Here is a 25671-nt window from a genome sequence, read left to right on the forward strand (position 1 = left end):
TTTTACATTAACTAACAAATTTTAAATTAACAACAAAATAATTTGCTATAGTATAAAAACTTCTACTAACAAAAATATACTATTATAACTTTTAATTTTAGAAAATTGTATTTTTAAAACTTTAACTTTGAAAAATTAAATTTTAACACACTTTGACTTTAACAATGTACTTTGAATTTTTTATGTAAAAAAAATATTAAAAAATAAAAAATACTGAACAAATAAACAAATAAAGATCTAAGAAAAAAGCAAACAACCTAAGTCAAATTCAAGGAGCAAAAGGAATACACAGAACCAACATGGCATCCAGAAAAAGAAATCAATAGTTAAGCCATAGCACAGTTTAAAACTACATAGCTGAAACCTTAGAGAAGCATAAAACTGCAAACACAATATATCTAGATTCTTCCAAGGCATAGGATAGAGTAAAAAACATGGCTTGCTTATGGACAAACTCAACAACATAGGAATAAAATAGACAAGCAATCCTTTTTTCAGTAGAAAATTCCAGTTACTCAAGTAAGCTACATCATACGTAGTACATAAGAGAGCAAATGAACATCATCAGCAGTAAACCATCATGCAACTTCTACCTGCTGAAACAACTAAGTGAGTATAATTTATCAGAAAAAAATGCCTACGTTTCAGCCTAATTTACCTCTACATTAATAATACTACCAGAATACTAAAGCTTCAAAAGTGAACACTAAGAATAATATTCAGACTAAAGTATAGGGCATCTTGCAAAGGATTATTACTCCCTACATCTACAAGTCAATAACAATTATTCTAAATACTACGAACTTGGACAAAATATAGTCAAATACACAACACAAGAAGGAAAATAATTACAAGTAAAACAGCAGACACTCAATATCTCAAAACAATCATGTAAAAATATTCTACAACAAACTGACTCATAACATAAAACTGCTAAGTCCCCACAACATATACAAATACAATCAATAAAAACTACTTGAAATGGGAAAACTGACTACAGTCTCACAGACTTGATGTAAAATAACAGCAAAACTTAGAAGCATGCACAGTCAATAGTGCTCAATTTGCATACAGTTCACATGCAAACTCTCATGAAAAGGTTCAAAACAGTCTCCCAGCTCAGTTCTCATCTATACTTGGACAACAAAATCCTGCAACAAATTCTCAGAAATCCTACCTTTCCTACCCTTGCTTAAATAGCTAAAGTGCAATCTTCATACTAAAATATTGAAAAATGGCATATCTATTTACATAAAAGTGTGAACACATGTGTTTGTCTGCGTGTACTCTTAGATAAATTGATAAAAAAAGCAATATAGTTATAAATCAAAGACTATACCTAATAATATTAATTTCAAAATAAGCTGATAGAAAAAGATATAATAACTACAGTATAAGCTTTTAATTTTTGTTAATTACAAAAAATAAAAGTTAAATACAGTAAATAAACTTGGTCCCTTACATAGAAAAGAGGAACATAAATTGAGAGTATTTGAAAATAAAATCCTTAGGAAAATATTTGGACCTAAAACAGATGAGGAGACAGATGAGTGGAGAAGGTTACATAATTTGGAAGTACATAATTTGTATTCATGTCCAGATATTATTAGAATGATTAAATCAAAAAGACTTAGGTGTGTAGATCCTGTGGTACAAATGGGAGAGGAAAGAAGAGTATACAGGATTCTTGTTGGGAAACCTGATGGTAAAAGACCAATAGAAAGACCAAAACAAAGATGGAGGGATAATGTAGAGATGGACCAAAAGGAAATTGGTAGGGAAGGAAAGGAGTATATAGATCTTGCTCAGGACAGGGACAGATGAAAGGCATGTGTTGCTGCAGCCATGAACCTTCGGGTTTAAGAAGGCTAGAGAGTTAGTTAGTTATACATTAAATAAGCATAATATTTGAATTGTAAGTAGAGAATATAACAAATGTACAATGCATTGTGCAAAAACTATGTCAACTTTGCATTATAAGCAGAAAATTAAACCAGTTTGCCTTAGAAATACATTTTAAAAATAGCCCAAAATAGCATGCGTAATAGAAAATTAAGAAAACTTTCTGAAGCATAAAAGTACTGACTAGTGCTGAATGAATCAATTACTGTAAAATATTATTCTCTGATTCAAATAATTTAACTGTAAACATCATCTTTTGTGTGTAAAATATAATTGTTAGTTGAACTGATAAGTACAAATATTAACTTTATACGCCTTGATACACTCTAAATAACATAACTTTGATATATAAATTAGTAACAATTTGTTAAAATTAAGTTAAACTGTAGAATTGTTTTCTTAAATAAATATAAATATAAAGTAAAAATAATAAACAAATAATTCCTTATTTTCCTATTTAAAGGATGCCAAACAGTGTAAATCAGTTGTTAGAGGCTAAATGAGATAAAATTTGAAGGCAGTAACAATATTTTTTAAAAATACTGCTTTTTACCTAACTTTGTAAATTAAATACTAGTACATTTTGTCAAATTATAAATAAAATATACCTATTTCTTTGGTATTTGTACTAAAGTGAATAAAATATTACTAAAACTTGGCTAGTACAGTAAATCTAAGAGTTTTAGCTTTATTTGTCCGTAACTGGATATAATTGTAACTTGTTAATCTCGCCAAACACAATCTTTACCTCAATTTTGGAAGCTAGCTGAACTTTAGCGTTTCGAATTACATATAGTGAAGGCCTCTATAGTGGAAAAATACACCCAGTCTGTAAAAATTTAGAAATGTTGTCTCCTTGTCTGTCGAACCAGACCAAAAGTGTTCTCAAGTGTTTCAATATATTTCTTAAGATAACTAACTTTTCAAAAAAAGAATACCTTGTGCCCAGATAGCTTAGTTGGTATAGCGTTAGGCTTTTAACCTATCTGTCCAGGGTTCGAGTCCCTGTCTGGGCGATAACAATTTTTAAATTTTGTCATCGGATCTTTTGCAACAGTAAGTCGTGAGTAAGCTTTTAAGTTTCTCAAATATCAGCATCTTTAGCTAACAGTACAGCATAACCAGTATTATTATAATAGAAAAGTTCTGGTGGTAGAACCTACACCTACTGTAATATCTCTGTGGTATTAACTTACATGCAGCTCATAACTTTTGGGACTGTTTGTCCTCCGTTACATTTCCTCGCCATTTACCCTTAGCGTCGCGATTAGCCTCAGAAGCAAAAAAAGCGAAATCTTATATTTGTTCTTTTTATATCTCTGAAACCACCTATACTATAGAACTACATTTAATGAATTTTGCAGTCTTTCTGTTTGATCTGTTAAATAATCCAGTCAATAAAAATATACTTGCATAGAAAAATCTGTTTTTCAGATACTTTAATCGGGTAATCTGCTTTTGCGTACTTCCTCAGAAATATAGTTCTTGCCACATTTATATAAATCGAAGTGTAGTTAGAGTTGGCCTGTAAATGCTTCTGGTACATGTAGTTACTTGAAAAAGCAAATATTGGGTGTATAAAACATAGCATTCTTGTGAAACAGTAAAAAAATCAACCTCATTTCCTCGTAATATTAGCTGTAAATGCTTCTTGCAGATTAACAAAGCTCTGGCGTGTGGTCCTACGTCACCTATAATCCTTTGTAAGGTTTATGTTGTCCTATAAATTGTCGCTATACATACTAAGTCCCTAGTTACACCCTAAGCTTTTAGTTTCAATCAGAGGATTTCAGTGTTCAGATAGTGATTGTAGCCTCGTATAATAAACCAAATGGAAATAACCCAAGTGTTGATGCACCCAAAAAATCCAGTAATACTTCTAAAATACCTTGAAAAAGGTTATAAGGCTAAATTATTCTTCTAGCATAGAAACAACATTTAGCAAGTGAACCTATGGTCCATATAGTCAGTCGTCTGTGAACTTCGTCTTGTCCTGTGAATTGACAATATATTGATAAATGGTTATATTTTTTTTTAAAAAAAAGGAACAATGTTCGTAAGCGTCCAGTTATGGACCCTTCGGTAAAGGCATTTCAGTCTTTATAGACACACAATAATTTTCGTTACACTAAAAATTAGGCAAATAATCGAAATGTTAAACATTTCGTGTACTTTATCCAGTAAGCCTTAGCTAGAAATACAATAACAGGGTTACAGACATAAAAATTAAGCAAGCTTTGATATTCTAGTAGCACATAATAAATATAAAATATCCTTTAAAATACTCTGACAAATAGTTGTGGGTTATCTGAAATGAAAATTTTCAAGCCCTCTCTCCTGCATAAATAGGCTCTAGAATTCACTAAGCCTCAAAATAATATTGGGTACATAAAATAAAAAGCAGATGGAGAGTGGTGCTGATCGCATCATCTCCAAACAGCAAAATCAAAAGTATATGGATGGAGCCCTACCTGATATATTTTGGAAACTTTACCTTGTATAAAAGTAACAAAATACTCAGCAAACTCTAAAATAAACAAACTTTCCTACGTAGCAGGCGTAACCGGACCTAAATAAATACATATAGAAATACAGAACCAAAAATAGCATAGTGGAAATCAGTAAACCCTAATAATAATAATAATAATAATAATATATTCTGTGGCTTACATTTTAGCTAAAAGTACTTTTTTTTAGTGTTTTTGAAAAAAATTAAATAAATACTAAACTCTAAGTTAAAAATTTGTAAATGTATACAAAACAAAATAAATAAAAATTAATACGTACCCTGCAAAAAATCAGTAAAAAAGTTGAAAACATCTCTTTGTGCATCCAAAATATAATAACAAATCCTTCCTGACTAGATTAAATTGTGTTATTTGAGTAATATTAAGCCTAAACTTGTAAAATAAACGGGTAAAACTTGACGAAACACACTTCATGTGTACAAAATATAATTCAAAACACATTTAAATTGTGTTATTTGAGTAAACTTGGAGAATAATCCTGTAAACTTGGAAAAATATCTCTCTCTCTCTCTCTCTCTCTCTCTCTCTCTCTCTCTCTCTGTCTGTGTGTGTGTGTGTGTGTGTGTGTGTATGAGTGGATGTGTGTGTGTGTGTGTGTGTGTGTGTGTGTGTCCAAAATGTAATAAAAACACGTTCAAATCGTGTTATTTGAGTAAATATTAGGCTAAACTTGTAAAATAAACAAATAAAAGTTGAGAATACACACTCTGTGTGTCGAAAATGTAACTAAAAGTCTTTCTTGAACAGATTGAATTGTGTTATTTTGGTAATAATAAGCCTAAACTTGTGAAATAAACAGATAGAAGTTGAGAACACACACTTTGTGTGTCGAAAATGTAACTAAAAGTCTTTCCTGAACAGATAGAATTGTGTTATTTGAGTAAAAAATAGGCATAAACTTGTAAATAATGAATTAAAAGTTGAAAAAATCTCTTTGTAAATACAAAATTTAATAAAAAATGTTGCCTGAATAGTACAAATAGTGTTATTTTGGTAAAAATTAACATAAAGTTGTAAAATAATAAGTTAAAAAGTTGTAAAAAATGTCTTTGCGAGTCCAAAATTTAATAAAAAATGTTGCCTGAATAGTACAAATAGTGTTATTTTGGTAAAAAATTAACATAAAATTGTAAAATAATAAGTTAAAAGTTGAAAAAATGTCTTTGCGAGTCCAACATTTAATAAAAAATGTTGCCAGAATAGTACAAATAGTGTTATTTTGGTAAAAAATTAACATAAAGTTGTAAAATAATAAGTTAAAAGTTGAAAAATGTCTTTGTGAGTCCAACATTTAATAAAAAATGTTGCTTGAATAGTACAAATAGTGTTATTTTGGTAAAAAATTAACTTAAAGTTGTAAAATAATAAGTTAAACATAGAAAAAAATGTCTTTGTGAGTGCAAAATTTAATAAAAAATGTTGCTTGAATAGTACAAATAGTGTTATTTTGGTAAAAAAATTAACATAAAGTTGTAAAATAATAAGTTAAAAAGTTGTAAAAATGTCTTTGTGAGTGCAAAATTTAATAAAAAATGTTGCCAGAATAGTACAAATAGTGTTATTTTGGTAAAAAATTAACATAAAGTTGTAAAATAATAAGTTAAAAGTTGAAAAAATATCTTTGTGAATCCAAAATTTAATAAAAATGTTGCCTGAATAGTACAAATAGTGTTATTTTTGTAAAAATAAGGATAAGCTGTGAAAATGTTTGACAAAGTCAAAGTTTGGTAAAAAATAAACTCAAAATTAAGTTAAATAGCACACAGTAACATACATTTACTACCTAAATCAATAATCAAAGGGTCCTAGGTTCGTTACCCCGTGATAAAAGCAAATAGTGAAAACAGTAGGCCCCGTCCCTAATAGCTCTCCCTTCTTCATAGTACAGATAAAAAAAACCTGCGCTAAAGCGTCCTGTGCCTTGGAGGCAAACCTGAGCGGAATATTAATTGGCGGCGGAAACCGCATAGCTTCAGAGATTTGACCCTTGCTGCGCATTCTCAGACATTCTTTGTTGTCTGGTTGAATACCTCCCCTGCCCTACAGTATTGCATAGCTTTCCCCTGTTATTGCGTACTGGTTAACCTTGAAAAAACCGGTTCTGAAAATCTACCGACGCGTTCTCTGATTGGTGATTCAGATTCCTTCTTTGTTCTGACGTTGTGACGTCATTTGACCTTGAGCGCGCTTCCCCCAAAATTCCTTTCTCGTCTACCTGCGCGGAGTTCCCCTTGTCTGTCTGGCATCAGAGCGGAGTCGAGATTCGGATACAGTATTCTGTCTAGCGTGTTGCACCATCGTGTTTCATACAATAATAACATACATTATTACATAGTACTAATTAATAATATTACATATCGCGGGTTCGAGTACCGGGACCGTCCCCAATCGTAATTGGACCTGTACCTACACCCATTACCACCGTTCATAGCGGTTCATAAACCGTAAACTCTTATTTTCAATACTATAAACATTAATTATTATCGATTTATACATTACATACTTTGCAGTAATGAATATAAAAACATATGCATACCGTTTAGTACCTCTAATTACCTTCTATATACATATTTTTCATAAAATAAATAATTATATATTCATAAAAGTTATAAACATGCAAATACATAAATGTAAAATATTCTAATGATATGCAAATGAATTCTAAGTACGCCCAAATTAATTAAAACCCGTGCAAATTAGTTATAATTACGTGCGAATAAAGGACCACCCACGAAGAAAAGTGTCCTTAGCGGGGTCAACCTCTACTCCCGGGCAGAAAACTAATCGAACATTAACAATCGATTCATTTTTGTACGTTTTGTTATGTTGGGAACTGTTCAAAGTAATATAAAGTTCGGAAGAGATGAAAGGACTTCAAATTGTTAATGCGAATGGATATCTATCTTCCCTATTGATTGATCGTCCGTTTATTTTCTGTAGTAAACAATCGAACACAAAGATAAATAGCTATAGTAGGTTGAAAACACCGTCTTAGTGAAATTTTCAGCCAAACAGCTTAAAGCAAAAAATCGATATATCTTTAACCTTCGATATATCAGAATCAAGCACAGATATAGAAATGTAATTTTTGAGGAGTACCGAGAGTCACATCAAATAACTTCATTCGGTAAAATATTACCAATTGGGCTGTTAGAGTCAACAATCGAACCATCAGATAATTCTTGATCACAAAATAGAAGAGTTACGTAGATTGAAACAAGTACTGAGATACTGTATAATGGATGGAATATTTAATCTTTCTCTGGCAATAGGAGTCAAATAATAGTACAGTGAGTTATCGAAAACAAATAGGTATTACTATTTTGTAGAATTTAACACAGATAAAATAATACTTTTGTACAACATTAGTTATCTCGATTTGGCTATGTTACGCTGCGTGAGGCCGAAGCTGAGTTCCTGTATCGTGCGTTAAACATGACTTGCATTTTCAACACATTACGTTATTCTTGTACACAGCAGACGTGCACGCAGATTTGTCATATATATGGAGACGGTGCTATGGGTGAAACAACGATTTGATGATGTTTTGCCACATCAAAAGCGGAGAATTTCAGCCTGGAAGACTACGTTCGTGCTGAGTGACCGTCAAGAGTGGACGACGACCAATATGGGTCTAACCCAAGACCGTTGATCAGAGACATAGCAGATGCACTGAATCTTGAATACAGTCCTCGCTACGATATTTGGGTCGCACACAAGCTATCAGAGAACTACCTTGATCGTTATTCCATCGCAATATGTTTCTAAAACGGAACAAAACGGAACTTTACTTAACGAATGATGATTAGTGATGAAAAGCGGACTGTGTATGAGAATGTTATGCGAGGACGATCATTGGGTCAAGCCGGCGAAACACCAAAACCAAACATTCATTGACATCATACTCCTTGTCTGGTGCGATTTCAAGGACATTCTATACTATGAGCTGATCACACAAAATCGAAGAGCCAATTCAGAGGTGTATGGGGCAAGTTGGAGAAATTGCATCAAAACATCCAGCAGAAGACACCAGAACTAGGAAAGACGTTGTTTTCCACCAAGTCAACGCGAGATCGCATGTGTCTCCACCCAACATATTTACTGGACATTGCGTTATCCGACTTCCACTTGTTCCATGCTTTAGAGACCTCTTTCAACGGAAATACATTCCGTGACTCTGACGCTGTCAAACAACATATCGATGACTTCGACAACAAACCAGCTCAATTCTACGCTGACGTCATTTTGAAGTTGCCAGAAAGATGGACCATTGAGAAAAATGGACAATACTTGCGGTACAAAGATTTTTTCGCAATATCATAATACTTGCATTTGTTTTCTTCCCTAGGACAAAAAAGCTCAGAACTTTTCGGACAACCCAATGCATTTATGAAAATATCTTAGTTTATCTTTAAAGTTATAGCATCGTCATTACTCTTATTAAACGACTTCCAATTTAAGTATTTTATATCAACCCCAACCTATCTCCAAGCCAAGGAGACACTTTTAAGATTGCTGTGTGCAATGACATACTGGAAGCAAATACAGGGTGATTTTTTTTATACATAACACCATTTTCTTTGTGTATAGAAAGTAGAAAATGCGGTATGTAGGTTTGATATTGGTGTTTTCAGGAAGAAAAGTGTTGAGGAAAGTGGTGAGAAGCATATTCGAAAGCATCGTTGCATTGTAGCGGCCAACACACCTATCATTCCACAAAACAGGACGCAGTACAAGTTCAGATGAGCTGTGTAGAATAACCATGCACCCATATGCAACCGTTGCTGAATGTTGTTTTTTTGTTTATTTCAGGTTACGTGTTTTGAAGAACCGACGGATACAGCACGGAGCAGAAGGTCTTCATCGTGAAACGTTATTACGGTACAATCCAGACGTCTGGCGTTTGCAAATGCTTTCATTACACATCTGGAAAATGACCTGACGTATTGCATAACCTGTGTTTTTCGGATGAGACTCACATATATCTGAACGGATATGTTCATAAACAAAATTCACGATTCTGGGCCTTGCAAAATCCACATGCGGCTGTGGATAATCCTTTACATGGTGAACGGGTTACACTGTGGTGTGCATTATCTGCTGTTGGCATTTTCGGTCGAGTGTTCCTTGACGAACATCACGAGTGAAGTGTACCTCCGTGTGATCCGAGACATTTTTGTTCTCTTTTTGTTTGGCATGGTTGTTGATCCTTCCACCTGCTGGTTTCAACAAGATGGCGTGAGACCTCACACCGCAACAATAGTTCTTGATTATCTTGAGGAGATGTTTGATCACCGTGTGTTGTCTGATCGTTATATCCCAAGTGCACGGGAAAGGGTTTGAATGGCCGCCACCAATGTCACCGGATATATCCCGCTTTGACTATTTTCTTTGGGTTACCTTAAAGACAGAGTATTTCAGACTAACACTACAACAATTCAAGAACTGAAAATTGCCGTAGAAGCAGAAATATTCAATATTTCTGAGGACACATTAGCAGCAGTGGTGCGCAATTTCGTTGTCAGGATGCGCCATGTCCGTGACAGGCAAGGGGCACACACTGAACATATTGTGGATTAAACTCCCAAGTCTGTACAACATTCCACTGAAGTTTGAAAGTTTTATGACACGTGGTTCGTAAATTATGGCTAATTCCAATGGTTCCATGTATAAAAAAAATCACCCTGTATAATGTATCACTAGAAAGTGAAACGATGAGACAACAGTGTCAAGATATACCAATATTAAAAACCTGAACAAGAAACGATCTCTGGGTAAGGAAATCCTATTAAAAAGCGAACGTGGATGTCACTGGCGCCATCAAATTGTTGGGTGATAACTTTAAGTCAAAATCATGGACAAGTAAGTAACAAGCTTTTGTGATTAGTCCATTGCCGAGAAGAAACCCATGAAGGGACATTCCACGAAAACTGATCTCACTAAATTTAAATATCAAAATGAATTAATATGGAAAATTATTATTGTTCTTAATTGTATTAAGAATTTGATGTTTGTAAATGCATATAAGATTTGCATATTTCACCAATAAAAGTTACTAGCATCTGCAGCCCATATGCTTTACAGACAAACGAAGTAAAAATTTGCTGCGTTTTTAAAACGTCACACACGTAACGCACTGTTGTTAATATATACTTTCCATGCATTCAGCCTATGCCATCATACTCAAGTTTTTTTCATTTGTTAACAGACACCATGAAGTACTACATCACAATTCCAAGAAACAGTTCATTACGAATATTTTAATCCAATATCATGTCTGGAACGTTAAATTTTGCGTATAAAATGTCACAAACGTAACGCTGAAATGCCCCTTAAGTGATTTACTAAATATCATAAAATTACACTTTATACTGCAGTATATCCATAACACTTTTATTTTATTTTTAAAATGTTGAGACAAAAATTTTCATGTTGCTAATTTTAAACTGGGCAATAGTTTTTAATTCATGTTATGTATATGTAAGTACCAGTCAGTATTTTCATTCATCTCAAGCCAAAACTGCCATCAGGAAATGCACATAGACTTCGTATTTGTTTCATGGATAACTTAATCTACCATCGTTACGTCATCACGAAGAAGACAGTGCATCTACCAAACCTCTGATAACCTTGTTTTATATGTTGCTACTGTGAACTACATTCACAAGTTGTTAAAATAAAAGGATATCATTAGACTGATGGTAGTAGCTAATTGGTGTATCAACTTCGAAGGCATGGCATTCATATTTTCTAGGTGGTAAAGTAGACTGGATGCCTTGAAAATCTGCACGAAGTGACAATTCTAAACTGTTTTCTTTTTATTAAGACTTTATAAGTATAATTTAAAGCACGTTAACGCACATGTAAAGAAATTAATAGCATAATTAACATTATAATATCTTATTCATTAGAATATGGATAATACAGGTTCTGAACGGGGCCTCCGAGAGATACTTATATACGGCTCTCACACCAGCTTCTGTGACGTCACAGGATTAGTCAAGTATAGTCCATTTACAACATTTAACAAAGTGCATTATAATAGTATAATATTTATTTTTCTGACTGAAACGTCCTTTCTTATTCGTTCAGAACGTCACTTTCACCTCAAGAACAATTCAAATGTTATACGGCATTAGAAAATATGTAAATACTATTGATAAAAGCAAAATCCAATCTTGACCGTTCTGCATAATGTCCTACCTTTATTTTTCAAATTACCGAGGGAAAAATGGCGATGTGGATAAAATGTTATCCTACATTTGGAACTTGCTCTAAAATCGCAAAAATTATCATCGTTTGTATATAACTGCTATTGAATTGCTGTGGAATAAACACTTACGATTCAAATTATGCATGCAAGATAATTTTGTAACAGAAGGTTAAGGAAAGATCTTGTAAGATGGAATTTCGTATTAAATAAACTTTCCAACTTTAAAAACTCAATTCCTGTGTCTAATTTGAAAATAATAATAATAATAATAATTTCTAGAAATCCGGTAAATATTTGGCCGCACAAGTTTGACTGTTTTTTTTTTCTTTTTGTAGGTTACAAATTTTTAGTCATTTTTCGTATTAGTATAAATTTTACATCAAGAAAAGAGAGAAAGTACACATACTAATGCAAGAAACGTAACTAGTCTAATCATGGATGCTAAGAACAATAACCTAAAATGATCTAACAGTAATTAAAGTTTATGAAAAGGGATTTACGATTACACGGAAAATGATAATATTAATACAAGCAAGTTACTTTAATTAAGAAGTCCAAAGCAAAAAGCAGGAGAACACAAGAAACTTCATGTTCTATGTGGAGAATATTGTTTGAAGAATTTCGTATTCTAATAATAATAATAATCCTTTGCGCCTTGGCTTACCTACCGACTGCCGGTCTCCCTCCCACGAATTGAGGAAATTGGGGAGCTTCGAATGAGTAAGCGTAATCCGGTCCCGGAAACCTACTATAACGGCTGGAGATACGTCGGGCTGACCCCCCGGCTATTCCAATACTGGTTAAAGATCTCCACGCTTAGAGGTGACGAAGTGAAACGTGGGAGGGAGACCGGCAGTCGGTAGGTAAGCCAAGGCCCTTCAGGGCTGTAGCGCAAAGGATTATTATTATTATTACTTGTGATATTAAGAACAGGTTGAGATAAAATCTCGCTCTCCTACTTTTACACAGAATATAACTTTAAATAAAGCAAATAGGTTACATGAAATCACAATAAGTGACTGTGCAATTGTACGAAACGAATCGATATGCTTGTATATTTTCACTTCAGTAACTTGTCTACAGATTTTCGTTCTACATTTTCAATTACCTTAAATGCTTGAGACACAGGTACACATTTTTATATAGTTCGCTAACTACATCACAATATCGCAATAATGACTTTGACAGAAATAATCGACAAAGGGAAAATACAACATTCATTACTGAGTACAAAGGTACAAAATTATTCACAATATACTTGTGAAATAGGATATTAAAATTCAACAAAGTCGTAAAATTCTACTGATATACATTATATTTCTTTCATGTGATGTATATCATCAAGATCATAATTCTTGTAAACCGGAACACAGCTTGAAGAAGTAAGTGAATATTAAGATGTTTAAGATGTGACTTTTGAACTTTGAACTACACAATTTCAGACAACGTATGAGCAATAATACGGACATATGAATAACTATCAACATTCTTTCGTGTTAAATAAAGGAATGTAATTATTAATTACAAGTTCAACATCCGTGTAAAAAATATTACCATACACAAATTCTTAAATCTCGTACCTCGCACTGGTTGAATACACTTTTTTTTAGTAACATGTAATTAAATGTTGTATTAAATATAAAAGCATAAATTTACTTGTTACTGATCAGGGCATACCTATGTATAATTTGCGATAATAATTATTATTCTTACTCTGGTATAAATACATTTACAGGAACTCTTTTACGAACAACTCACTCATTCAAATACATGTATTTCCCCAAAACACACGACTAATCCTTTGACGTCATCAGTCCTTTTGGCCTCACAGGTTGCGGCCCGTATACGGATTATACACGAAGTATACGCATCTCGGAGGCTCCGTTCTGAGTGGTACCTATAGAGCTTACAGAAGTTATACAAAAATCGCAACTGCAACTTCTTTAGTGCTGCAAGTAAATGAGCTGTTTTCGTGATTTTTCTACAAGTCATTCAAATGAACGAGTAATATTATTTAATTGTTTGGTTCAGTTTCGGCAGCAAGTCATGTGAACTAAGTTGACTAAACAGGATTTACATGGTCTGCTACTCAAGCGTTCTAAATCAGTTTCTTTTGGAACGGGTTATGTAATAATTGGGTGTATTTGGTTAAAAACAATAATAAATAAAAAACATTTCTTTTAATGTGTGTTTCAATTGGAATTCTCAAGTTGAGCAGCAACACGCAGGGTCTGACAGACCCAATTCGTTGTAAACTTGTAGTCGACGTTTTTACAGTGTTAAGTTGATATGCTCCGTTATCTGTGCACGTTGTGAAAGTTGTCAGTATTGTGCGACAACAACCTTTATGTAGTCCATGCCACTGATAAAAATAATCAGTAACACGTTGTTGACTAATTTCTCAAGAATATGTGTGTGCCCCTCATGACAGCACTTTGGGGGGGGGGGGGTAGCATGGTAGCTACCCCACCTTCTAAATTGTTGACGTCATTAGTGGTAACTTATGTACACAACTCGAAATTTTATACCATTAACTCAAAAAAGTATGCATGAGGATGTGTCAGAATATAGTGAAATTGTGTAAAATTACCTTCTAAAAAGTATACTGAACCATTACCGCACGCATTATCATTTTAAAAATGTACATCGTCAATTCAATTGGATAACTTTTTGTATATTTAACTAACAACACATCGCATCAAATGACGTTTTATCGTTCATTTTATGCAAACAAGATGAGAATTTCAGACATCCTTGGTGACGAAGTGGTTGCAGTTACAGTGGTACCTGAGTTAGAATCGTTGAGGAGGCTTTCACCTTGCGTTTTATATATACGCTCATTTAATTACAGCAGACTCCTTAAAATGTTAATCTAAACTCTCCTGTCACTTCAGTAGTTACATACATACTACATAAAAGTCGCGAGGTATTAAGATTATATAAGAAGTTGTGCCAGAAATACACAACTTTACTTAAATTTTAAAGCCAATAATTTTATATACAGTCAAATGGTTTATTCAATTAGGTTATTTTACATCGCTTTTTTGCCACTTTTTGTTAACGACGATGGTGTGCGCTGTGCTACTTTTTTTTCCTCCGTCATTCTATTTCTCTGTTATCATGTATATAAGTATTTACTCAATTCTCTTTTCCTCATAAAGGACAAAAACAAACATCTCGGATTCGAACTCGGGACTCCTGGCGTCGTAGTGCGCTGTGCTAACCACTCTGGCACGGATATCGACTACGTATAGTCAAAAGTATATTGCCGTTGTTAGGGACTAATTGAAAAACACATTTAAATTGGCACAGTTTACAGCTTATTCTCTGAATCAACCTTGCTCGCGATTTGCCTCTTGGTTTGTAGCATAACCTTGCTGTCAGACAAAATAAATAAAATCAATGGACTTTTTGTGCGAAATTAAATGGTTCCATAACAGCGGCAATCTTCTGATTGTACAACCTCTACAAATATGAAATAATTCCTGAACATTTCCTAGTGACGAATAAGAAAGATATTTTCTCGAGGTATCCCGGTGGAGACACAAGTGGTTCGGATCCCACTTTAAACTGTAGGTAGAATCCCAATTAGCCTTACTGTGCATAAAGTGGACTTAAAACACCAAATCAACCAACTAAGCAAATAGATTAAAATATGTAAAATAATTAACATATCGGAGTTCTTTAGTATACTTTACCGACATTTCATGAAACTAATTGACATTGAAATTGAATTTAAAATTATGGATGCGTCAGCACTAAGGCTATTTTGCACCAGTCACGTTATACGGGGTGGGTCCAGCCCCTTACCATAACAAATAACATAGTTGTAACGTTGCATAACTAAAATCTTAAAACATTCTGACTTAGGTTAAAAGCTGAGGCTGTAAAGGGGCACTCAGCACACACAAGGACAAAAGACAGGGCAACACACAGGATTATATTGGTTATAGGGCCAGTCGACAGAGCCTCGATAGTCTGCACAAAGCAGTCTAGGATGTACTACGTGGAAGGTAACCCCTTACACCCCTTCAAGAAACTAAATACGTTGGAACAAAATAGGTAAATTATATAAGAATCCATTATCATCTTCTGCATACGGAAACAAACTGCAATTGTTTACTTTTGTGTCATGATCAAATCAAGCTTCACTTGAGATTATTTAAGGGTAAACCTGTTTAGTATTGGAAGTTCTTTAACATTTCTTACCCAATCTAGATACAAACGACAAGGGTGTGACTTGTGATGGCAGGTAGCAAATCCTGAACGAACGGAATACGTTTGTAAACACACACCTTCGACAGTTTCTGTCATCGACCTCTGCTTCTACGCAAGAGTACAACACACGTCGCCTGTTACGAGTCTAAACACAAGCTCAAACAACATATCTGTATGAAGATAAGGAACACAACAGTGCTGCGTACTCACCCGTGCAGTATGCAAACAGCGTCTTTCAACTTCACAGCGCACGATGTGGACCGACTTCTGCACGTTGCAACACGTGGTTGACACACCAACAGACCACCAACGTTTGCTGGAGTCCCGCTTTAGCTCTCTCGCGAGCTTCCGTCACCTGGTTTCCCGCGCGGTGCATGACGGGCCGGATCGATAAACGCATGAGGCAAGGAAAGACACAACTAAAAGGGAAAAACAGTGAAGTGGGGACACGCTGGCTTTTAGGACGAGCGAACCGTAAAGTGAAACTATTTCCGGGCAGATTAAACATACGTGACCCCACGTGTAGCATTCCGTTCGTATGCAAAAGGAAAGGACATTAAAAGGAACGAATTTAGTGTTTGCTGTGTTGTAAACATTGCAGGAGCAACTCAACGGAATGGGAAATTAATGATCCTTGTACAGGGTGGTCGCAAACAAACATAATCGTAATGAAATTTCAATTAGTCCGCTCAATTTGTTTGTTCGTCGGCGTTTCACATGTTTAACGTGCTTTATTGGCAATATATTGTTTTATTGCTAACGAAATTTGCAGCTACATGATATAAAATTGTGAAAGCGTCGTTGTCGTGGAATTCGGTGTTTTCGCGATTTGCCAAATTGTTTGTGTTAATGGAACAAAGTCGAAGAATGCCAATGAACAGACGAACTGAGCAGACTAATTGAAATTTCATTATGATTCTGTTTCTTTGTGACGTAATGTCGATGTACTCCACAGGTTTATAGACAACTAGAAATCTGGAACTTGAATTTATTTATACACAGGATAATTCAAAAGTCGCATCCCTAAAATATGGCACGTTAATTACATGAAAACGCTAAGAGATAATATCATCAATTATACGTTATTTTAACCATTACTAATCATTAGGGAACGGAACTTTATGTGCTAAAAAACACAGAAATATTTATTTTTTATGTGTCATAAATGTTGAAAATATGTGATAAAAACAGGAAAATATGTGACAAAAATAAAAACATTTGGTAACAAAAACAAACTATAACATGCATTTTAAACACCTAAAATTAGTTTCTAAATGATTACCTCTTAGCGAGCAATTTTTTGGAAGAGTTGCAGCGGATCACCATAGTTTTTTCCAAATTCTCCATTGTAAATCTGTGACGATTATCTCTAAAAAGCATCTTATATTGTGAGAAAGATCGCTCCACGTCACAAGAAACAATTCTTGCATATTTGAATCACGAAATGTCACTAACGCTTAAGTTTTCCAAAGCTTCCTCTTCCTCTACTTCACTTTCCAAAACACATGCAATTTGGCACAAAGTTTGAAAACCTTGTTTTTTCCCAAAAAATTCTGTACATTTAGACATTTAGATCCAGTGAGTTCTTGCAGTTTCGATTCTACTATACGGACTTTAACAATGGAAGCTGCCAAAGTGTTCGCGGACGATTCAAGCTTTCATATGGAATTAGAGAGAATGGACAGGTTTGTTGAGATGTATGCCAATTCGACTTTTACGGAGAGCTCCATCAACAGTTCTTGCAGAATTCTTCTTTGTCGAGATCATTTACAACAGATACAATTTTTTCAAACTTCTGGGCATAACATCTGCATCCAACCAAGTGCCCCATCGCGTAACTGCAGGTGTAGGGGGAAGGGGAACCTCAGGACATTTTTGTTTAAAATTGTCTATTCTTCTAGCCAACTTGATAAAAACTTTCTTGCCATTTGAAACCAGTTTATCGACATTGGGATAAAGAGCTCTTATCTTTTCACATATTCTATGCAACGCATGGGCCACACATTTAACGTGCACAATTTTGGGGTAGCTAACGGCAAGGCCTACTGCAGCTTTTTTCATGTAAGCTGCAGCATCTGTCACGAGGAGAAGAACATTGTCAAATGTTATGCCTTCCGGCCACAATAGCTGCATTGCTTCATTAAAAAGCCTTGCTATCATTACGTGTAGCCAGCCCCAGCTACTACTTACAGCTATTTTCTCCCAATAGGATCGTAGGCGAGGTGCCAGAAGTCTGCCAGCGAGGGTGTTCAAAGACAAAACAAACCTAGCACTCTCGATATGAAAGAGGTGCAGAGTAGCCTATAAACATTTTTCCTTCGAGGATTTCGAGGTGGATGAAGTCAATGAGCGATTTTATGTATTTAAAATGAAAATTCGCAAAATATGTATTTACATACGGAAAACTGGAAAATATGTGTTTTTATGTAAAATAAAATTTGCTGTGTTGACATATAAGGCTATAATCAGAATTTTGGCAAAAATGAGGGTCTGTATCTTATCGCAGAAAAAACATTTAATTACCTAAAGTTCCTTTCCCTACTAATCATTACTTAACTTACTTATTTGGGGTAAATTTATGGGTGTAAAATATAAAGGTTCAGTTTGTCTAACAAACACTTCGTAATCTTACAAAATATAAAATACTATTGTTTCGTTCGAGAATTATTATGACTTTCAACTCGCACTTATTCTCATAAAGTGTTGCAAATAGTCTCTTATTTTTAAATAGATTTATTGATTTATTATGAAAGTATACACTATTTGGAACATTTCTGAGAAAAGAAGACGTTTATAGGGGCAATCGTTCCAGAGATGTATCAAATCAAAAAATATCGAATGTGGTGGATTGTTTTCAAGGTGGCGTCCGGCAGTGCGTAGATAGCGATTGGTTACTCGCATGAAAATATATTTAATGATATAACAATTAATCATACCAATTATCTTGTTTTTATCAAGAAGTCAATGATTCGGGGCTTAGCCGCCGGCCTATGATAAAGACGCAGTGCTCTGATACTATCTTCCATTTTGGGACATATTTTATAGCGTATATTTAATTACAATCCAAATAAAGTTATATTGTTTTAAAGCTTATAAATTGTTCTAGCACTTTTTTCAAAACAATTTCCTCTCATTTAATTTATTCAAAAGTTAGTACAAGGCAGAAACTTCAAAAAGTGCCAGAAAAATTACATATTTTAAGGATTATTTTTTCAATTACGGAAAAACTACTGGCATTAGCTACAAACTAAACAGAATATTTTTGGAAGCCCATCTAATGAGGATCAAGTCTAACAAAATATTATCTGCTTATGACCATTGGTTACCGAGGAAGAGGTCAGGAACTGGAAAATCTGCCATATTGGACGCCATCTTGATTTACTCAAATTGCTGAAGTTTGACAGAGTGGCATCAATCGGATCTGAAATCCGATAACATAATCTTTCAAAAACAGTCAAGACATTTTATTCATACCTCAAAACAAGCTTTTCACTTTGCCAACCGGACATTAGCATTGTTCACAAGTTCAAACTTGAGTTCACTAGTTTAAATAGAAACTGGATTCGCCTTACTTTCCATAAACATCTATAAATTATTTATGAATAGTTCGTTTTCTTTTTGTACTTTTTCACGATGCACGGAAAATCAGAGACCACTTCATCCGCTCACTTTACCTGATCCATGTTTTTACACACCGAAGGGTACGGGAAAAGTAATTCAAAATTACGGCGCGTGAATTGCCATGTTCTGATACTAAACAGACGAGAAATTCCAAAGAATCTTATTTTACAGGCGTTAATTCTTGCTGTTTTCTGCACTTTAAAAGACTATTTTTTAAAAAAAATTAACAGTTTTTATCACTGAAGACTGCGGGAGAACTAGCGTATAGAATTCGAGATTTTCACCGCGTCGCGAAATGACCATTTATTTCAGTCCTGGACAATATAAAATTTCCCTTCCCAATCCGATCCCGCACACCCCGAGTTACAGCAGTCAACATGATTGTAATGTTTCTGTTAAAACTGATCTCTGTTTTTTTTATTGGATATAGTAGTTAATTGCTGTAACTTACACCCTGTAAATCACACAGTACAACAATATTAGCTATTTGAAATAAAATATCGTTACAATTTCCCGATTCGAATTTATCGTTGAGTCTGATATGTTTTTTATGAACTTGTGGATAGTACTGGCTACTATTCTTTCAATGCTGGGCGTGGGATCTTTGTTTAGTATGCAGTAGATATCTGTGTCTACAAGGCTCATTAGTTTTTCATTATATTTCACTGTTTCTGTTACTATCTACTGTTCCATTTCCTATATCTGCTGGGAGAATCTTTATAGACTGGTTCTTTCTCAGAGCAATAAATGCTACTGTTTCTGACTTGCTTAGGTTCAGAGAACTAAACTTACCTAACCTTATACTGCCAATAAAAAAACAATATTCGAATTTTTTTAAAAAATTATCTCATGTTTTAAAAACGTGTGGCTATTTTAACACAGTTAAATGTACAATTAAGAAGAAGACAGAGTTCTAGGCCTCATCCCATTCTTTTACACTCTTTTCATCAGATTATACTTTCTTATGAATTATTCCGAGAACACAGAACAGGAGAGCTCAGTGGTTCCACAATTAGTAAAATAGGGTCACGGTGGTATGAATTATTTTGAATAAGAATTTGATATTTTTTGCGCCACTAACTCTTAACACTGACTCGAAAAATGTGTAGGTTGTATACCGAAATTGCAAAATCATATGATATGGTGGACATCTTAAAAATCTTACGAAAGTTCAAAAGGGAAATTGAAACTTATTTTCAAAACAAGATTTGACGTTATTTAGCAGTTCAGTCATCTGAACATTATCAGAACATTCTGATAATAAATTACTAAACAATACGAAACTAACCCTAAACCATCTTACCCTAAAATAATTCTAATAATATTAGGAGAAACAATTAAAAACATTATAGACCCAACAAATAATAAAACTAAAATAATAAATCGACTCATATTTTAATCTCCTTCTATATAAGAACCTCTATAATTAATAATAACTCCATTAAGCCTTGTTTCCATGATTATGAAAAACTAAATATGCTGACCAAGGCAGTAATTTATTTTATTAAAAAACATAAACTAACGTAACGTTTCAACCTTCTAGCAAGGTCTTCTTCAGACTCTGTATCAAGTACAAAAGTAACCAGATACAACAAGAAGGGTAATATATATACACAAACATTACTCCCTCCAGACTATTTAGAAAGTTGTTTGGAACTTTCTAGCAGATGACTTTCACTTTCCAACTTTACTTTCACCTAAAAGGCTAAACACTTCCTTATAGAATGTGGTTGGACTTTTTAATCTCACGCTCTTTTCCCTTCATTTTTCTTCCTTCTCCTCTCCTCTTTTTCTCTTGTCCTTTCCACTCTTTCCAACATCTTCTTCCATTCTTTGTTTAACTTCAGTCCCCCATTCCAGTTCATTGTGTCTTCTTCGCCTTTCTTCTCTATTTCCTTGGCTTCCTTCCATTTTCTCACTAGCATTCTCTTCTCCCTTCCTATCTGCTTAGCCTCATCCCACTCTATGTCATGTCCTGTTTCTCTCGTGTGTTTAAATATTGCATTTCTCTCTCTCTTAAGTCGTACATCATCCCTATGTTGTTTCAACCTGTCTTTCAGCCTTTTTTTCGTTTCTCCTATGTACACACTCTGACATTCTTTACATTTTACTTCGTAGATAATCCCTTCTTCTTCCTCTTCTCTGTTTTCCTTTTTCTTGTTAGCATTCCTCGCTATTCCTAAGATGCTTCTTCCTCCCTTCCTGTAAGTTTTAATTCCTGCTTTCCTAAGCACTTTGCATATCTTTTCTGTGGTCTTCCCCATACTCCTTATTCCAAACCTTCTCTCCTCTTTTTCTTTCTCTTCCAATTCTCCCCTGCCCGTTTTCTTACTTCTTCTGTTTATGTCCAGTCTATCCTGCTTCTCATAGCCATTCTTTTCCAGCTGTTTCCATAGGCTATTTATTTTGCCTTCTTTTTCACATTCTTTCATGCATATTTTCTTGATTCTGTCCTCCATATTCTTTATAAAATTTATTTTTGTCACCTCACTTACATCACTTCTTTTGTGGCAGAACACCCCTGCTGCACACTTCTTCTGATGCCAAGCGGTTTCAATTTCTTGTCCTCTTTTCCTTTTCATCAATATATCTAGATAGCTTAACTTGTCTTTTTCTTCTATTTCAAGTTCCAATAATATCCCTCTTTCTTCATCTTGAATTTCTTTGGCAAAAATGTCAAGCTGCCTCTTCGTTCCCTTCCATATGCCAAAACAGTCGTCCACATATCTGCAAAACAGAATCATTTTGTCACCTCCCTTTTCTATCACTTTCTTTTCCCATTCATTCATAACCAATTCAGCCAATGCTGGGCTTAGACTGGAACCTATATTTAGTCCTTCACTCATTAACATTATTTTATCTCCCATTATACTGTAACCGTTATTCCAAATGGTTTCCAGCGCCTACACTACCCTTTCACTATCCCATTCTCCTATAATTTCTTGTCCCATTCTCTTTTTAATAATGTCCAAAACGTGTCCCCTCTTGATGCTCGGAAACATACTTTTCACGTCTAAGCTAAACATTGTCGTCTTCATCTCATTTAACTTAAGTCCTTTTATGAGGTATGTTCCCGAGCATCAAGAGGGGACACGTTTTGGACATTATTAAAAAGAGAATGGGACAAGAAATTATAGGAGAATGGGATAGTGAAAGGGTAGTGAAGGCGCTGGAAACCATTTGGAATAACGGTTACAGTATAATGGGAGATAAAATAATGTTAATGAGTGAAGGACTAAATATAGGTTCCAGTCTAAGCCCAGCATTGGCTGAATTGGTTATGAATGAATGGGAAAAGAAAGTGATAGAAAAGGGAGGTGACAAAATGATTCTGTTTTGCAGATATGTGGACGACTGTTTTGGCATATGGAAGGGAACGAAGAGGCAGCTTGACATTTTTGCCAAAGAAATTCAAGATGAAGAAAGAGGGATATTATTGGAACTTGAAATAGAAGAAAAAGACAAGTTAAGCTATCTAGATATATTGATGAAAAGGAAAAGAGGACAAGAAATTGAAAACGCTTGGCATCAGAAGAAGTGTGCAGCAGGGGTGTTCTGCCACAAAAGAAGTGATGTAAGTGAGGTGACAAAAATAAATTTTATAAAGAATATGGAGGACAGAATCAAGAAAATATGCATGAAAGAATGTGAAAAAGAAGGCAAAATAAATAGCCTATGGAAACAGCTGGAAAAGAATGGCTATGAGAAGCAGGATAGACTGGACATAAACAGAAGAAGTAAGAAAACGGGCAGGGGAGAATTGGAAGAGAAAGAAAAAGAGGAGAGAAGGTTTGGAATAAGGAGTATGGGGAAGACCACAGAAAAGATATGCAAAGTGCTTAGGAAAGCAGGAATTAAAACTTACAGGAAGGGAGGAAGAAGCATCTTAGGAATAGCGAGGAATGCTAACAAGAAAAAGGAAAACAGAGAAGAGGAAGAAGAAGGGATTATCTACGAAGTAAAATGTAAAGAATGTCAGAGTGTGTACATAGGAGAAACGAAAAAAAGGCTGAAAGACAGGTTGAAACAACATAGGGATGATGTACGACTTAAGAGAGAGAGAAATGCAATATTTAAACACACGAGAGAAACAGGACATGACATAGAGTGGGATGAGGCTAAGCAGATAGGAAGGGAGAAGAGAATGCTAGTGAGAAAATGGAAGGAAGCCAAGGAAATAGAGAAGAAAGGCGAAGAAGACACAATGAACTGGAATGGGGGACTGAAGTTAAACAAAGAATGGAAGAAGATGTTGGAAAGAGTGGAAAGGACAAGAGAAAAAGAGGAGAGGAGAAGGAAGAAAAATGAAGGGAAAAGAGCGTGAGATTAAAAAGTCCAACCACATTCTATAAGGAAGTGTTTAGCCTTTTAGGTGAAAGTAAAGTTGGAAAGTGAAAGTCATCTGCTAGAAAGTTCCAAACAACTTTCTAAATAGTCTGGAGGGAGTAATGTTTGTGTATATATATTACCCTTCTTGTTGTATCTGGTTACTTTTGTACTTGATACAGAGTCTGAAGAAGACCTTGCTAGAAGGTTGAAACGTTACGTTAGTTTATGTTTTTTAATAAAATAAATTACTGCCTTGGTCAGCATATTTAGTTTTTCATAATTAATAACTGTAGAGGAAATATATATAACTAATCCTATAAAAATTAAGGATATTCAGTCAAATAATATTGTTATAATAATATTAGAACTATTTAAATTAATAATACTTCACTCAATAAAAATTGTAACATCTTTAATTAAAAATATTATTCCTAACAACAACAGAATTATTCTACTAATTAATAAAATAATTGATCTTACAATTGTAATAGAAAAATTAAAAACCATTGATTTAAGAACTTCATAGTTACCACTAAGCCCAAAACTTAATATTCTACTTAAACTACTTAAATAATTTAAATTCAATGAAATATTGGAGAACAAAAAATAATTAAAAAATTTAATGGGAATATATGACAAAATATCAATAAATATTCACGAATATTACTTCTTCAGCAAGAAAATACACCAGAATAATATATTCCATGCTGAGTATATGAATACAAATATAAAGTGTAACCCGCGCTTAAAAGAGAAAGTAATGCAACCCCCATAAAACTAAAATATGATCACCCAATAATTCTATTTAATAAGCTAATCTCCCCCAACAAATTAATAGAGGTTGGAGCAGCCATAATAGTGATACTTAATATAAATCATCATAAAGACAATCTAGGAATATAATTAATTATTCCCCTATTAATTAATATACTACGACTACCCAACCGCTAATAAGTAACATTTGCTAAACAAAACATACCAGAAGAACAGAGACCATGTGCTACTATCAAAGTAAGTCCACCATTTATGCCCCACATTCTTATAGTCATAATTCATATTAAAACAAGATCTATGTGTGCCACAGATGAATATGTAACCAAGGCCCTTAAATCAATTTGACGTCTACAAACAAGACTAATTATCCAAATACCAACAATTCTAATCCCAAATCAAAAAATATTATATTTAATAGCTAACCCTTCAATACAAGAAATAATCCGCAAAATACCATACCCCCCAAACTTTAATAGAATCCCAGCCAAAATTATAGAACCACTAACCGGAGCCTCAACATGAACCCTAGGTAATCACAAATGAACCAAAAATAAACGCATTTTTACTAAAGAAGCAAACACCATTCTAACATATCAAATAAAATAATTCACATCAACACTAATATAATTAAATATATATATAATCCTCCTACCCTATAGTTTAATGTAAAAATACCGACCAAAAGAGGCAAGGAAGCAAGGAATGTATAAAACAGTAAATATCCCCCTGCCTGTATTCGCTCTGGTTGATACCCCCATCCTAAAATTAAAAATAAAGTAGGAACCAATGACCCCTTAAAAAACAAATAAAATATTATAAAAGTTAATATCAATAATAACAACAAAACAATTAATAAAAACATAAATCTACAAGGATAAAAGTAAGTAGAGATAATATTATTTCTAGGTACTATTATTAAAAAAATAATTCAAATACTAAGTAAAACTAAAGAGTAAGATATTACGTCCAACCCAGTAAAATAACTAACCTCCCATACCCCAATACCAACTCACACTATTAGCAAAAACAAAAAACAACCAAAAATAATAGAAACTTGAACCACCATTCATAAAGAACTAATAAATC

General features: G+C 34.0%; 1 long non-coding RNA gene across 1 annotated transcript in view; it reads right to left on the reverse strand.

The window, feature by feature from the left end:
- The window catches only part of LOC145985488 (uncharacterized), a 372905-nt gene extending 355949 nt beyond the window's left edge, over positions 1–16956 (reverse strand). Inside the window, exons 1-2 of the long non-coding RNA XR_014441425.1 lie at positions 16943–16956; positions 16072–16177 (exon numbers count right to left, since the gene is read on the reverse strand). This is a non-coding gene — a long non-coding RNA (uncharacterized LOC145985488). The remainder of the gene's footprint in view (positions 1–16071; positions 16178–16942) is intronic.
- Between the last annotated feature and the right edge of the window lie 8715 nt (positions 16957–25671).

This window comes from Lepisma saccharinum, chromosome 3, assembly GCF_977018435.1.
Source record: "Lepisma saccharinum chromosome 3, izLepSacc3.1, whole genome shotgun sequence".
Lineage (NCBI taxonomy): Eukaryota > Metazoa > Arthropoda > Insecta > Zygentoma > Lepismatidae > Lepisma > Lepisma saccharinum.